The sequence below is a fragment of the Neodiprion fabricii genome, chromosome 2 (genome assembly GCF_021155785.1).
Source record: "Neodiprion fabricii isolate iyNeoFabr1 chromosome 2, iyNeoFabr1.1, whole genome shotgun sequence".
Classification (NCBI taxonomy): Eukaryota; Metazoa; Arthropoda; class Insecta; order Hymenoptera; family Diprionidae; genus Neodiprion; species Neodiprion fabricii.
Window position 1 is genome coordinate 29,887,926 of NC_060240.1, and position 16,656 is coordinate 29,904,581.

General features: G+C 40.5%; 1 protein-coding gene across 1 annotated transcript in view; it reads left to right on the forward strand.

The window, feature by feature from the left end:
• LOC124176468 (laminin subunit alpha-1-like) overlaps nucleotides 1–16,656 on the forward strand; it is a 155,042-nt gene that overhangs the window by 17,940 nt on the left and 120,446 nt on the right. The window lies entirely within an intron of this gene.

Sequence of the window (16,656 nt, forward strand, 5' to 3'; positions counted from 1 at the left end):
TGACGTGATCATACGAAATTATTTTGATTATTATGAAATCTTCAACGAAACCGGGCAGCGAACAGAAAAGTATTGAATTGAATTCACGTAAATATACTCACTTTAGTAGGTTCCAGTAACTCGCAGTAATCACTACAATCATTTTCCAATTGGGTGTTTTTTATTGAGAAAGTAGGTATATAGATATTATACAAACATTCCACAGTAACATTGAAGTACATTATATATGTATTTACACACTTTCGTCAAATTCAATTCTCACTGCCTCCTACTGTGCATTCATACTGTGAAACTCGCAGCTCGGCGCCAGCGGATAGGCAACCGAAGTTAAATTTGCAACTTCTACTGGAATTTTTGAAATGCTACACTCCAGAAATGGCAGTATTACAGACTCGGACGTAGCTTTGATTCCTTTTTCATGACATTTTTATGAGATCTTTCTTTCAACCGAAACAAACTTTTCAGAAGGTGCCACGACGAAAATTTCCAAATTATTGTTTCGTACAACACCCTAGTATATTATACATATTATACGAAAAGAAATTAGAAATAAATATGTTCGAATCCTTCATCTTTTGATCAGCCCAATTTTTAAAAAATACAGTAGTAGCCTCCTCTTTGGATTCGTATTAAAGTAACTATAAATATATCAATCATGCTGCATGCAGGGAGGTATGCAAGTTCTCCACCATTGGCTGGTCAGAAGACTCTTGTAAAAATCAACTCAGTGCTGTCATTTGCCCCGTAAAATTTGAAACAACTGTAATTCAGGGTTCAGTTATTATTCATTCGACTATGATTCGTGTCCTTCTTGAACAATTATAACCGAACGGTATTTGCAAGTTTGCCATAAAGCGAGAAAATGAAAAATATTTTAAGTAAGCCATTTGAATGCTCCGTGCCTAATCATTCTGTCAACATTGTAAGTCAGTGGGAATCGCAAACCGAAAACATTATATGTGCAGCCATGGAATTTGTAATGCAATTTGCATTCCAAACGAATATTGAAACGAAATGCTTCCGTTGAGTATTTCGGTTAGGCAAGGCTCAGCGATTATTGTCGTTTTCTGACTTGAGAAGCAAGATCAACAGATTTCTGATCATTCTTGAGATCATGCCCTTCACTCAGAGACTTGAACGTAAGATTTTGGAAAGTTATCACTGCTTCTTTGTACAGTGGATTTTCATCCTACGAAAGAAGTGATGTTATATAAATTGAAATTGCTGGTCGATTATTGAGGGAAAGGATCTTTTCAAATGACAAAGAAAAGCATCGTCTCTTACCTGACCCCACTTGGGCTGCGTACGTTCTTTCTCAAATTTCTCGAACTTGCTCTTATCGTGAACATAAGTCACGTTTTTCCTCGTCATAATGGTCAGTAGTCCGATAAGCACAGGGAATATCACCGTGATAAGAATCACGACTGTGGAAAACGTTAAATTAACCCGATGACAACAATGCGAAAAACCATCGAGAAGAATCAGGATGTCTAATTCTTACTCGTCGAATTATTCACTGTAAACTTCCCTCCTTCGAGTAATCGCATTCGCAGATAATCTCTAAATCGACGGTCATTTTCTCACTGATTCCTTGTGGTTTGATTTCGATAGTGTCATGCAAATCCTCTTGACGCTTCGGGCACCGTAAGGCCTGATGAAAAATAAGAAAAAAAGCGCTTAGGTGACATGGGAGAAAAATTAATAACTTCATTCGAGACCTCTATTTCCACGTCAAATTCCACAGTATCGATGTACGGGATTCCATCGCATTAATTCATCTGCACAATTCACCGTTCTCGTTCAAGCACCTGGAAAAGAACTTAAGATCTACGGATTTCGACTTCGAGTTACCTGTCATTCCCTTGCAAGTGAATTGATCAAACTCTGAAAAACAGTTTTTTATTTATTGCAGTGTCGCGTCGTGCTGTCAAGAGAAGAATTCACAAGCCGCGTATTGGTTCCTGATTAGTTTTACATTGTCTTCCGCGTTTCCTTGAACAACGTCTACTCGATAAAGCAATTCTATCTGACATTTCTCGATTCATCTCGCTAATGTTTGCTGATTTCTCTGTGTCATTTGCAAAAATCGCAAAAAACGATGTTGCAGCTGCACCACCTGGTCAACGTCTTTTTCGCGGAGAGCGAAAAGTCTTCGTGTAAAGCGACATTCGTCGTTGAGTCCACTACGTTTTCATCCTACCACCAAGTATTCCGGTTGCTCTCGAAAAACGCTTTGTCAGCACAGTGTAAATATTCTTTTTATACGTGTTTGGCAACTTGTCGAAGGATAGCAAATAAAACGATCCATAAGCAGGGGTTGAAATCATGCTCGACACGTCTTTCGAAAGTTTTATCCACGGGGAGAATGTTAACGGTGTTAAATGCTGTATGTGATATCATTACACGTAAATTTCTTGGCGATACTTTCGTGTATATGGATGGAGGCGATTTTCTAAACCTCGAAACGTTGAGATCAAGTGAAAACTCAGTGTCAACTTTTCGTTTCCAGAGTGATTATAATTATTTCGTTTTTTTTTTCTGAAGAAAAAAAGACTGAGAAGTCAAAAAAAAGCACGTGAATACTGTTAACAGCTTCGTACCTTGGTCCGTGGCAATTTACACCGAATTAACGATGACGATAGAATATCTTCGATAAAAAAGAGGCTCATGTTACACACATTCTCAACAAATTACGTGTCTCTAGTAGCATTGCGATTGGAATAACTTGCTTTTATCGTAAACACTTGCGGCAGCCAGAAGTCGAATTTGATTCGGAATGACGGAAACGCAGCACTCCCATCATCGATGTCCCTCGTCCCCTCGACCGCCACAAATCCCTGAATAATAAACTCACATTTCGTATTCCGCTCATACCAATAGATCATACCGGCGAGAAAACACGACTTCTCCATTTTGTTTCCATAATCGGGAATGCAACGATCTTACCACGAGGTGTATCGCAGGATCAATTTCTCTCCAGGACACGATGACCTGTATAAACTTTCAGCGGTGATTTCTCGTCAATTGCGGAACACGCATATTCGCCAATTGCAAATTTGTCTATCCAGGTGTTAAGCAATCACCCCGCGCAATAATGGCGTGATCCTTATTCATGGATGTTCTTAAACCGATACAGCCAGTGGCGGGATCAGATGAGCTTTCAATGCAACGAGCATCATTGTCAAGGGCCAGGCGTAACTATTAACTGAAATTAGTTCAGAGTGGTCTGATTGTCAGCATCGTGGTGAATACAAACAACCGAGTAAACTTTACACGGTGTAGAAGCAGCGGGTATTCCGCATTCGTGGAGGACTCACGGCACTTTGTGATACGCGAATAAATACAAGTCGATGAAGTTTCGGGCGTGAATTATAACGGGTGGTGCAGAATTCCATACAACCCTGACTACCGGTGGTATACAGAGGCACTCAAATGCAGCTCGCACAAACCAGACAACACATTCCGTGCGGGTATAGCTGCAGGAGTCGCGAGGCAGGCGTTATTGATATATGCCAGCCACCGTGGCTTAAAGACGAAAGACGCAAACCCTGGAAGCCGAAATCAATAGTCTGAGAAGAGACTAGAGACTGCCGCACCATCTTCCTCGGACATGGATTCCCGATGCTGGATGCAGATACCCATCGAGTCATTTCTTGTCTCTTGGATGCGGCCAGACGAGCGCCTCGACATATCTGGACAAACCGGTCCGATTGGGTACCAAGTCGAAATGGAACGTGGCTGTTTTCGCATATTAGAAGCAAGAAAATTCGACATCAAAAAGGAAGCGGTCGGTGATTTGCGAGCCCTTAAGTGGCCTCCTCGTTTCTCTCGAGGGTCACGGGGTGGCGGGCATTTTGTTAAGCTCCATAATGCGTAAGCTGGTGGCTTCCGAGGGCTGACAGCGAAAGTAAGACGAGTGGCGTCGTTACACTCAGCAGTGCTGCGTCACTCTGGAGTATCTTTTTCGTGGGTAACAGCTGCCGCGTCTAGAAGCTCTTCTCTATTAGTTGTTTACTGATTTTTAAGCGGGACGTTTAACCGGCACGTGCGTAACAGCTCGACGCCTCCTGAGCCGCTGTAAAATACGGAAATTTTGATGCATATATGAAGAAGGAATGTTTCGCTTGCACATCCTCTTTATTTGTCACTTTCTCAAAGCCGTATCGATTGTATTTATTTATGATCAATGAATGATATAATACGGATCACGTTTTAAAACGTCCTTAATGAACAATGCATACCTATCATGTTGATTACGAAAGGAAATTGCGTCATGTTTCGTTTGGAAGCTGTGTAAAAAATTCGATTTTTTATATGTATTCGGTAATTCTTTTATACCATTTCAACGACAACGCGTAGACCCGTAGAGACAATAAACATTGAAGTGTCGAAAGCTGGTTTCCGGTTTTTTACACGGTTGACCCGCCGACCGTACGGATCGTTCGGAGAAATTTTCTTCGTAGCTTATTGAATTCTTGCGTGTCGAATTAAATTTTACCGACTGACTTTTTTTTTACTTTTTTCACCTTTTCTTCCATTACGACTCGGGAGTAACAGGCGGATGGCGTGCCTGTAGGATATTCTCTGGCTAACAGCTACGTCGTACTACTTCTATGTCTTACTACAGCCGACGAGTTCTAAACACTCGTTTCGTCTTACCAGGAAGTAATTTGTTCCCTGGAAAAAATCCCGGAGCTGATCGTTTCCTCGGATACTTCGGCTTCGCTCCACACTCGCCGTACAACGATTTCCAATTTCAAATTTTTTGCGATTCAATTTTCAAATATTGGATTCGGTTAATCCCGGCCGTTTACTTACGTTATTCACAAATGCGAAACCGGATATCGCCTTGTCACTCCCCTCTCAGAAAATACAGTAGTAGTAAAACCTTGACGAGATTTTTATAAACGTACCTTGCATGCTCATCGCTGCAAAAGCAGAGGGATCCCTGCAGGGGAGAGGCAATTACCCGTAATGCCTGTACTTGTTAAGTCTACTTTGTAAAGACCTTGTAAATCGGTAACGTGAAACTTGTTGTTCAGATACTTTGAAAGAATTAGGAGCGTAATGAAAGTGCCGAAAAATCCTTCTACCCTGTAATCAGCGACGAGTTGCGCTTTTGTCCAACCGACTATCTCGCAAAAATATTCCGCCAAAAATTTCACGCTCAAAAGTAACTTGCTGCGGGTCGTAAGAACCCGTGCCGTTCAATGTATAAGCTCGGCTCTTGAGTTAGGTTGGTTGTCTCTGAAACGAAACGACTTTACAAGATCAACTAGGACTGTTATGGGATCAGACAAGTGGCCTTTCCGGCAGCTCTCCTGCTTTCGGTTCACAGCCGCTGTCTCAGCCCACAAATTCTCAACTCTGCAGAAGAGTTTTAACCACTTAAACTTGGTTTTCGACGAAGGAACCCAATTTTCGAAACAAATTTTTCTCATATTAGATACTGAGTGAAATATCGCGTGGACAAGGTTCGAATACGCGATAATTTCCGATCAGTTTTTTACGTTGGAAAAATTGCAATATTTCTTTTAAACGGACTATCGGGAGTGAAAATTTATCGCTAAAAATGGCGAAGAACCGCGTTCTTGGAAGAAAAGAAACAAGAGTAAAAATTACAATTCTTCGACGCCGCACGTAATTGGGTGAAGAGAAGACGTCCAATGTATTACGTATCTTGTTAAAACGGCAGAAGTTTTCAAAGTGCTTACAATAAAGAGTGCAGCAAGGGTGATTCTCGATAGGAGGTGGGCTTATCGCGAATTGGCCCCGTGGACACTCGCCGCCCTCCGGCGGTGTTTCAGCAAATTTAGCCACTTTCTAACTTTTCGAACGGCACCTGCAAGAGTAGGTAGGTATTACACAACGCAAAGGAGAGTACGGAATTTCCCCAAGCGTTCAGCGCGCAATCTCCTCTGTCTGAAGTCTGCGGCATATCAAACAGCCGTCGACTCGCCGCTATAATGTTCCAGAAATCCGCGGCAGTGCGCGTAGGTAGGTAGGTAGGTATAGCGTGAAATGTAATTACGAATTTGCAGAACTTGTCGGATAGATTCGCTAGCCCCGAGAGTTCAGCAGTGAAAATTCAACTCACATTCATGATTAAACTCAAACAAACAAACAACCGACGGGAACAAAAGGTTCACGTAAAACGAAAGCTGTACATAAGTATGTATGTATGCACGTGTAAAACGGCCGCTGATATTAAATCGGGAGTGAAAGGATCCCCGGCAACCGGGGTGAGCTTTAACGGCGATTGGCCGAGGGGGTGAGAAAAAACGACTAGGCTACTCCGCGGCCCGTTACGATCGTGCTCGCCAAGTAAGCCTTCGTGATTGCCTCCGATGAAAGAGATCAAGATGGTTTTTCTTTACTTTTCGTTTCTTCCCCGGCCACAGTTGCGAGAAAAACGAACAGCCGCCGATGCACATACTTCGTGTCTCGAGTTCTCTCTTACCGCAGCAAATATCATCCACCCATAGTTTTTCAAGAGTCGATATTGAGGTTCGTCAAGAAGTTCGTCTTGTACTGAATTTTGCATTTAATTCAAGAGAAGACGGTTCGCTTTTCCTCCTTCTTATCAATATCAATGTCAACTCACCTCGGGGTAGAAATAAATCACCACCGAAGATTGTGGTAGGTAATTAGTGAGATTTAAGGCTCCTGCTCAACGGTTTTCGGAGACTGCACGTTCAGAACCTGGGGTAAAATCCAACTCCCCGAATAATATTATTGACGTCTCGTATATCGCGCTCAAGGAGGATCAAGATATTCGCAGAAGTTGGTAGAATCCAATCATGCCGGGATATTGTTGGATTATAACTCGCACCGTGTAGTTCTCGCTCGCTCTCGGCCTCTTCCTTCCTTCTCTTTATTCCGAGACTGTTGGATTCGCCGGAATTTCGATGGGGATGATACTTATCCAGCCTATAGTGACGCTCCCGTATATTCACAATCATCAACGACTGAGTCGGTGCATTTAGCGGTTGAAAATAAAGGAACGAATATATGTCACGAAGAAAAAAATTTCCCGACATCACGTGATATTGCGCAAGTGTTGAAACATTATGGACGAGAAAAAATAATTAATCTTCCTGCACAACCGGCGTTGCTTTGCCTACTGCAAATTTTCATCCATCACTGCGTCATTCGGTTGATCAGATTTCACACCACGCAACGTGCAAGTCGGTAACTCATTGAAAGCAGGCCCCCGGCGGTGATTGTTGCAGGCATAAATCAGTATTCGTTAATTCAGAATAAAATTTACCCGAATCAGTTGACAGATTAACCTCAAGGGTAAAGGAACACATTTCTGACTCTGTGGCCTCGTTGAAAAAGATAGAGATCAGTTCACACCGTATGTTGGTAGAAACACAAGCTACGTTTCCGATCAAAGTTTGAGTGGTTGTTAACACTGCCGGTTGCCTCGATTATGTCCGAAACTGTTAACCGTCCAATACCAAGTGACAACATCCCGAAGCAGGAGCGACATTGATGCACGATTATTTGTACGGAGATTGCGGCTTGTGTCGGGTTGAAGAAGCTGCAACGTACGGATGAATGTGGTGCACATTTATTGGTCGATACATAATGCATTGTGAGCGAATATTACCGCCACCGCATTCAGCAATCCGGGAAGCTCTTGAACAATGCTTCATTTCACGTATTGATCATTGTCCGAGAAGATGTCGGAGTCGCGTAGTTCAGCCCCCGACCACTTTGTCAAACCTTTGTGAACGTAGCTCCTCGAGAAATTCTCCCAATATCAATCTGTCTCTCTTTGTGGCACTTTGAATTAATCTGGATATTTTTACGCGTTGCGTCATGATAATCGTACGAATTGAACACAAAGCCTCGCTTGGAGCATTGTTGAATTTGGAATGATTTAAACAGCTTGATTTCATCGTTCACGATATTATATAACAACACGAGAAAATAACCCGGATGTTAAATTCACGTTTCGAGGCAAGTCGCGAGGTCGAGTCCCCTTCAGTTCAAACTCTGCGCCGTGATTTTTTATACCGATATACTTGTAGCGTCTTAAAATTGAGGCTTTGTCTCTCTTTTTATCTCCAGTATCCCCGTATCAATGATTGTGGCCTGCTGAGTTTCGGTCAAAGAAAAGCAATATTCCCAGGAAATATAGCCTCTCGAGTGCTTCGAAATTGAGTCACATCATATTAACTTGTTACCAAGTCAATCATTTTATAGCAAAGACTCTGAGGTTTTCTATTTTATTTTTCCTTTAATCTTGTTTCGTCAAATCCGGAAATCGCACGAAATGTTCGATCGAAGGGAAGAACTGTATTACTTCGAAGAAATTGATATCGGAATCAAGATGGAGGAGGATATAAGAATTAAGGCATAATTAAATGAAACAGGGATATTGATTAGAAAATCAAATACATACTACTCGTGTGAAGTGTATATAATATATTTATCTACAATAGTAATATACAATATACAATAACTGAAGTAATGTTCAAATATTTTTCTACATCACATGAGTAAAATCGTTCGTTTTGTTTGAGGAACTTGCAATAGCAGAAATGTAAAATTCTTATCGTTTGCTTCAGCTCATATGTTGCAAGTGTCCCTATGCCAATCGCTGGTATCGCATTTTATCCGGAGGGTTAACAAACGGCTTTCCCAAACCCCAAGATATGGTTATTTCACTTACGGTATCAGCAGCTGCGTCCTTAAGATTTTCCCGGCATTTGTTTTTATCCAGTTTTTGCATTTTCGATCATAGTGTGTATTCGTATGCGGCTTGATTCACTGCATGAATTTTAAGTCAAGTATCGTTATGGGCCAGTCACTAGTCGCACTTTTATTATTTATTTAAACTCATATTTATTTAATTTATATAATAGATAATATACATGTAACGAGTATTTATGTCGTGGATAAAATTTTTCTGTTTCAAATTCATATAAGTTGGTGATTTTAAGCAGGCGCATAATTTCTTTATACTTTTTATTAATCTATGAGTTGAGATGAAGCAAAACGTCTTTTGCATTTTGAGAATATCTCTCTTCGTTTTCGAATCATATCCATTTGAACAGTTGGACAGAAAAGTTTTTGAATTTCCGTAACTGAGGAACAAATTTGAAATTATCTAAGATTTTCCTTAAAATAGGCAAATGGAAATTTATAAAAAATAAAGAGCGGAAATTCGGTGAAATGAAACGCGAGAAAAATCAGACGAAGCCGTTTCGACAACGAACATGGATAACTAGAGAAAGCTTTCCAGGCAAGAAATTTAGCCGAGCGAAAAACGAGCATGTGTAGTAACGAGATTAATCCAAGTTATGGCAATCACAATGTCGTTACGAGGCGAGCCACGCGAAACTTACAACTCGGCTCGGCGAACCAGTGGAAAACTCTAACTTTGTCCTAATGAAAGTTCAGATTGATGCTTTCAGATGAGCTTTTCTATTTACGCGAAAGCCGGGTGGCTTCTTTGTGACCGAGTATAAACGCCAAGACGAAATTAATATTTGCACATTTTAATACCGTAAGTTTAATAATTGCTCATTGCTCCATGGATACAACCCATTGTAGTTTGAGGCCCGTCTTTATCACCCTGCTAAAAGTTATCGCCATACCCCCAAAAGGAAATAATAATCACGTCCCGTTCCTCGTACCGTATAATAATCCAGGTGTGAATTACGGCTTATAAATATGTATATATTACGAAACAAAAGTTTGAACCCACCTTCGTGTTAAGAGGTGTTCCCAAATGGCTTCAACCGATTCGATTGATCATTTCAATAATAACGGAACAGCGAGCTCCTGTTCTGAATAATTAATCAAAACACGCTTAATTTCTGTGAATTTACTCGGCGGATCTCGGAAGCTTAATTTCACTCATTCGTTGCCTGTCCCGCGCAATTTCAACCCCTCAACACCGCCGAGGTATGAATAGATAACGCATATGCATGCACAGGTGAGCCACTCTGCGTCCAAGGCGAACTTTATCAGTACCCAATGATGTATTTCCAGGAAATGCTGACGCGGTTTCTGACCGGAAGTGCGCGCATGTAGCCGTTATCTGCTCGCGGTTTAACCGCGGGTGCAGTTGTAACAACGCCTATAATCGCCGTAGCTCTGACGTTCGAAAATTAAAATATTTTCTGAAAGTGAATAATGATCGATCAACGATAAATCAATTTTAATTAACATCTCAACAAGATTCAAGTCGGAGTTGGAAATAGCGCGCATACAAGATTAATCCGAGTTCCCCACAGATCATTGAAATACAACAAAAATTATCTTTAAATATTCGACTTTGTCACACCTAATTAGAAACGCAGTTTGTATCACCTGCAGTTTACAGTAAAAGAAATTAATTTCAATATTCTTATTCAATATCAGTATATACACTGTAAAATATTCTTTCTAATCTTGCTGGGTTGGTGGCAGTACATTAATGTGGAAGTTAACCATGATATGACAAAATTTAAGTACAATTAGAATATATTTCGTATGAATAACAATTTACTCACTTCCGTTTGTTATATTGGCCGTTGTGCTTGCGACACTGATAACACGTCGAATACGTTAACCTCGTGAGAATATAATCGTGAATTCGCGGGAAGACAGTTATTCATTTGATATCAATTTATGATAATTAATATGACAGGTGACAATGATCAAACGCCCTTAATTGTCACAAACCAACAACCCGTTTCCGTTCAAGCGAAATAGCGCACTCATCCGTCGGACCACGAATGATCCGTTACTACTGCAGCTGAACTTCGCGTCTGTCGATTACCGGGCACTGCTACTTACAGATGAACAGCGGTGGCAAGTAGAAACGGCCCATCACCGGACAGACGCGTACAGGAGATTCGTAAAATTGTGCAGTTCGAAAGTTTTCGAATGTGATAAATGATAGAATAAACTATCGTTCATGGAATGATAATATCACCTTACAATTACCACATATTATAATTGGCACAAGAAGAAAGAGTATTAGGGAAGTGCATCAATTATTGACACGTTTATACCCAATTATTGGCTATTTTATTTTCAAAAATTATAAACTGACGGTACATATTGTGAATTTCTCGATAACTAGAACCAATTATTAGAGGGTTAGACATTAGAAATATATTTTTTGGTAACCTTAGAACTAAGTATCAAACAGATATAACAAAGAAAGGTCAGTAATTGGGACAGGGTCAATAACTGGTACGCTTACCTTACACGATCAAAGTAAACTTATTTTACTTATCGCATAACGAAAGACCTACAAAGTAATCACAAATTTCCTTTACCAAGTAAACTTGATAGGTTTATAATGTAAGAGGGTGTCCTCGATTCTTTGAAATACAAAATTCTGTTACGGTATAATATGTACCTATGTGTATATATGTACTTATGGTAAGGTGATACCGGGGCTGGGTGACGGGGCGTGTGTAATCTGACGCAACGAGTTTGCCTTAACAACTTACCCCTATTTAAGGGGTTCGCTAGAAGCTCGTGATTACAGGGGGAGGTTGGACAATTTAGAAAGTTGTTCCCCCGCGACCTGCTGAATCTGGGTGATTATAGGTTTACTCCCGAGAGACTAACGTGAATGTATAATATGCATATCCCAGACATCGCCCAAATTGAAATTAAATCATCTATAACATTATTCCAAGAGTTTTCCGCATAATTCACAGCTCAACGCGAGCAGATAGGCAACCCGAGCTACGTTTTCAATGTTTAACGATACAAAACGTAGCCTACGTTGCCTATCCGCAGGCGTTGAGCTTCAACTTTCCGCGTGACCGAGTAACTGTAGGTCGATCGATTTTTGTCGAGAAAAATCCCCCGTCAGCCTGAAAAATGATAAATAAAAAAAACGAAAAAAAATAAGAAGCACGAAATGCAACTAGACTACTGCCTTCCTGGTCGGATTAATTTTTTTGTATTGTGAAGCATGATGCGGCATGCATGCCGACGTCGGTGATTCGCAAATTCGCCACTCGCCGATCGCTATTGTCTATCGGCTTGTTGCAGGCTGCTGCAGCGCATCGATTTACCCCGGTACTTGATTCGGCGTGTATTAAGTTTTGCAAACAGCTCATTGTTCTCCGACTATATTCCATCAATAATGAGGAATTTTAACGAAATATTCATTCCAGGATTCACCGAGTTATAGCTACATTTTACCGGAGTCTACTCAACTCCCCCACAATTTTGGGAGAGGAAAAACGTACCGGAATAACGTTCTCGACGAGGCCCAAACAATGTTTACGGCTTTGTTCTTCTCTTGAAGTTTTTTGACGGCTTTCTTTTTTTTTCGCTTTGTATTGTACGTATAATTAGTATTTACGCGACATTTTGACAGCGACAAGAGGAACCGGTCCGCGGGTAGTCGACGTCTCATAATGAAAGGAGGAAATCATCCGAAACAGCTTACCACATACACACAAGTTTCAGATGTGATTTAGCTATTAATAACGAAAGGAGTTATATTATCCCGCTGAAGGGTCAAGCTTTCCGCTGGGTCAGGCGGGGCAAAATGAACAGATTACTTTTTCCCGTGTCCGGCGACGCACACGCATGCACAGACACACCTTCGTAGACGTTTGTCCCATGAAATAGTGCGGACATAACAATAGCCGTGATTTATTTTTGTAATTTAACTAAAGCCCATCCCGCAGCCTGCAGGCCGACCCCCCACCAATTCCTGCTCCATGAGAGAGTCTGAATATTAAAACGAGCTTGGCACGAATTAAAACTGTATTTCACAACCACCATTGGACCCCCTGTTCTAGCCACCGTACAATCATTAGACGCATAGTTCACGTCTACGTAGAGAAAGAGGGATGATAAGCTCCTAGAAAGGGAATTTTCCTCTATATCTAGGCCCCACTGTCAAGATTTAAGAAAATTAGAGAGAAAGAACCGCGCGGCATGTCAAATTTCTCATCTATAATTAAAAGACCAAAGGAATACCCATAAATTGTCGCGTGCCTGCTGTGCCTTGTACAACTTTTCAACTATGTCTGTGGATTATATTTCTAAAAAATTACTTTGAAAAACTATTTATACTGGATCAAAAATACACAGCGGAAAATACGACACCTTTGCACGCTGTTCTTTATATCATATCATACATATTCTACGCGATACTGCTGTAGCAGTCTGTTTCGACTGACATGGATCTTTTGATTTTTTCATTTTTTTTTTTCTCCAAATAGGTCGTGATGTCCTTCTACGGAAAACTTATACGCATTATGCACTGGATTCCAGAGTCTTTACAATGCAAGCAGACGTACTACTTATCGCGATGCTGAATGATAAAAAAAAATGGAAGGATCAAATTTTTATCAGCTACTCTCTCTTTGTGTTCATTGTAAATATCTCTTCAATCTAGGGAATACATCATCGTGTTACTCATACTTGTGATATTTGCGAAAACTTGGAGAGCAGAGATTGGAGGTTACATAAAAAGAAAATATGTCAAAAAAAGAAAAAAAAAAACGGTGAGAAAATGAAATAGGCGGTTAAACTTGAAGCGAATATATTTCGTGTTTATGGCAGAGACGAGGGTGGGAGACGGACACGAATACCTATACACGTAGACCCGAGACATTCACCCCGCGGTGTTTCCCTCAACCATGCAAAGTCTTTCGGGTAAATTCTACTCTCGCGTAAAATGCTAAGCGCGCACCGTGAAACTCGCCCGGCTTCCCCGCCTTTCGGCGGCTCTTGCACGCGGCCATCTAGTTTCTTTCACGTCGTCGGTCTTCACCAGCCAACCCGACTGGAAAATGTGATTCAGCGAAAACCTCGACGAAATTTTACATCACCGGAACATATTGCGTCCCGTTTTTAAAGCGCCGCGGTGTTCCGCGCTATTCACGCTTTTACCAAAATTTCTACACACGCTTATTCATGTGCAGGAATTATACCTACACGATATCGCGCACGCCTACTGCACTCGTTATTTTTACACATACATAAATATATGCGAGTCGCATTACACACGCCTTGCCGCCAAGATTGCGAAGCAATGGTTTTCAACAGATTTCCAGTCGTTCGAAAAACGAGATAAATAACGTAGAATAAAACATACTGGCGGTATCGTTTTTTATTTTTCCTTATTTTCACAATGTGAAATTTTAAGGGAAGAACGATCTAGGGGAATTTACCTACGTCGGTTAAGAGCTTCTCCAAAGTATATTAATTTTAAAGGTCAGATATAAAGTTTGCCAGGCTAGCTTCCACAGTGTCAGTAACTTAAATTGCTCGTGCAAATTTGATTACTTTCAAATTGTCTGCACCAGGTGGACTGTTTTTTACTCCGTGCACGAATTGATACAGGAACAAATTTCGCTAAGCGCCAAAGATGGGCGAGATATATTTCAGCCTCCCTCACGTGCCCGAAATACGAATTCTATCATTATCGTGATTATTAACCTCATTCCGTAAACCTCCGGAAATCATTCACGCATGTGGTCGAATATTTTCTCGTCATTAGACACTTGTTAAATACGGTGTAACACGATTGAGCGTTTTCAAGCGTTTTACCAATTATCATTCATTAGTCAACCCCTTCGAAAATGTTTCCCGCAGATTCAAGCTGTTCATTTGTGAGTTTCATTAATTTGACGGGTTAAAAAAATGCTGAAATATTCAAGAATTCGCCAATTATTAGAACAGCATTAATCTTGAAGTGAGTCTGTCTCAGAATTTTTTTTTTTTTACAATGAGACTGTTTAAATTGAAGAATTTCATGGGATAGTACAGGCTCATCAACTTATGGTTGAGGGCTTTCATTCCATACAACGTTATCGAAGAGGGCTGCATGGCAGTTACACCCTGAGCTTCTTCTACACGTAATTATCTATCATTACAAAAATCGAAGTGAGCGTCATTATATAAATTGCCACGGAGTCCGCTGTGAGCGTCAGGATTTTTGTTCATTTTTTGCAAATTTTTTGCTCGTTAGCGTTCACTCAAATCGCTTTGGACACCGCAGTTTCTTTTTTAATACAATTCGAGTTTATACATTGAAGAGAATTACCCGCGTGCAAAGAGTTATCTTTGGGACGAAGACAGTATATAATCATGAAGTTAGCATACGCATTGATTTGCTAATAATAAAAATGATAGTAATAATGGATTAAAGTTTGAAAAGTGGGTTAGAAAAAAAAAAATCCAAAAAACCTCACCTCATGTTTAATGCATACCACTCGAGGATGATAATTGTCTCCGAGAGCCTCGCACTTGTCATTCTTATGTAAATCGCAAGATAAACTTAACCGATTTACCAGGGTTAGAATTACTGTACCAAACTGCCAAACTTTTCTGCATCGGTATAATTATGTAACGCGTAATGCGTGTAATGTGACTGTGCGCGTTACAGTATCACTGCTTGATAAGTTCAAGTCTGTCTCTTTTCTCGTATCTTCAGAACGAAAAGCCGATAATTCAAGAATTATGTGCTCATTGAAAAATTGGCAAATGTTTCCGAGTTTCTCGTCAAGGTTCGCGAGCGAATCATCGAACTAATCGTGACCCGCTTTTCTCACTGGGTCGACGAAGGTCGTGTCTGAATGCTGCACGAGATCCGTAATTGAGTCGCGACCCGCGAAAGTTCATCATCTTCCGTCAGTATCTTCCCGAGTATCTGGCAAGTATCTCAGGGCACAATCAAATTACCGACTCCGCTTTCAGAGACATTATCGGAACCGTTCGTCCCTCTTTGCCTCCCGGATTCCTCCAACTTTCTTGCTCGTACGCCAACAGCATCCCTTAAGGATGTATAGGAGGTACTGTCAGCTCGGAAATACGTCGAAACAAAAATAAAAACGTCTAACTGAACCTCATCAAGTTGAATATAATCAAGAAATACCGTGTGATTTAGGAACAAAACGTTTAAATCCTGATCTTCAACCGTAAACATCCCGTCATCAATAAAGTCAGAGGAATCACATTATCTCCACTATATTTTTGTATGAAAAAATTTGTAAAAATCGTCCGATATTGAAGACTAATAGCTTATTTTATTCATAAATCGATATTACTAAAAATCGTTCGAGGCGAATTTTTTTTTCTTGAGCTCGTCGATTGGTTGAAATAATCCGTTATACGTGACAATTGCTATAATTTACAGGTGATAGAATTGTAATTTAGTAATAAAATCATTATTGTTATCCAAAATTAGAACAGAATTCATTCACGAATAAAACGAGCTATTATAAATCTTAATTGAACAAACGACGTGGATTTTTCAATGAAAAATGATAGCCTAACGTTATTTCTCTGAAGAACAAAGAATAACGAGGTTTTGAAATCTAAAGTTCAGAGCTTTAAATTTTTTGCTTGTATCGCGGGAATGTTTTCATTCAACTGTAACTGTAGATTAGCTTCTGTGATACTTTTTTTTTGTCTTGTCATGCTTTTTCGACCTGACTGTACATCCCATACATCCTCAAAGCAGACGTCGAGGCGTCGCACTGTCTCCTAATTCGGTTAACTGATGTACAATTTTCGGTCTGTGTAACAACGTTACACCTACTGCAGTTCGCACAGCTGATGTGTATTTACTGCCCATCTCCCGCGATTCCCTCGAATCGCAAAATTGCCCCCTTCTCGAGTCTTAAAAGTTTCACCGCTATCATCATTACGCTTATTTATCGTCGTTTT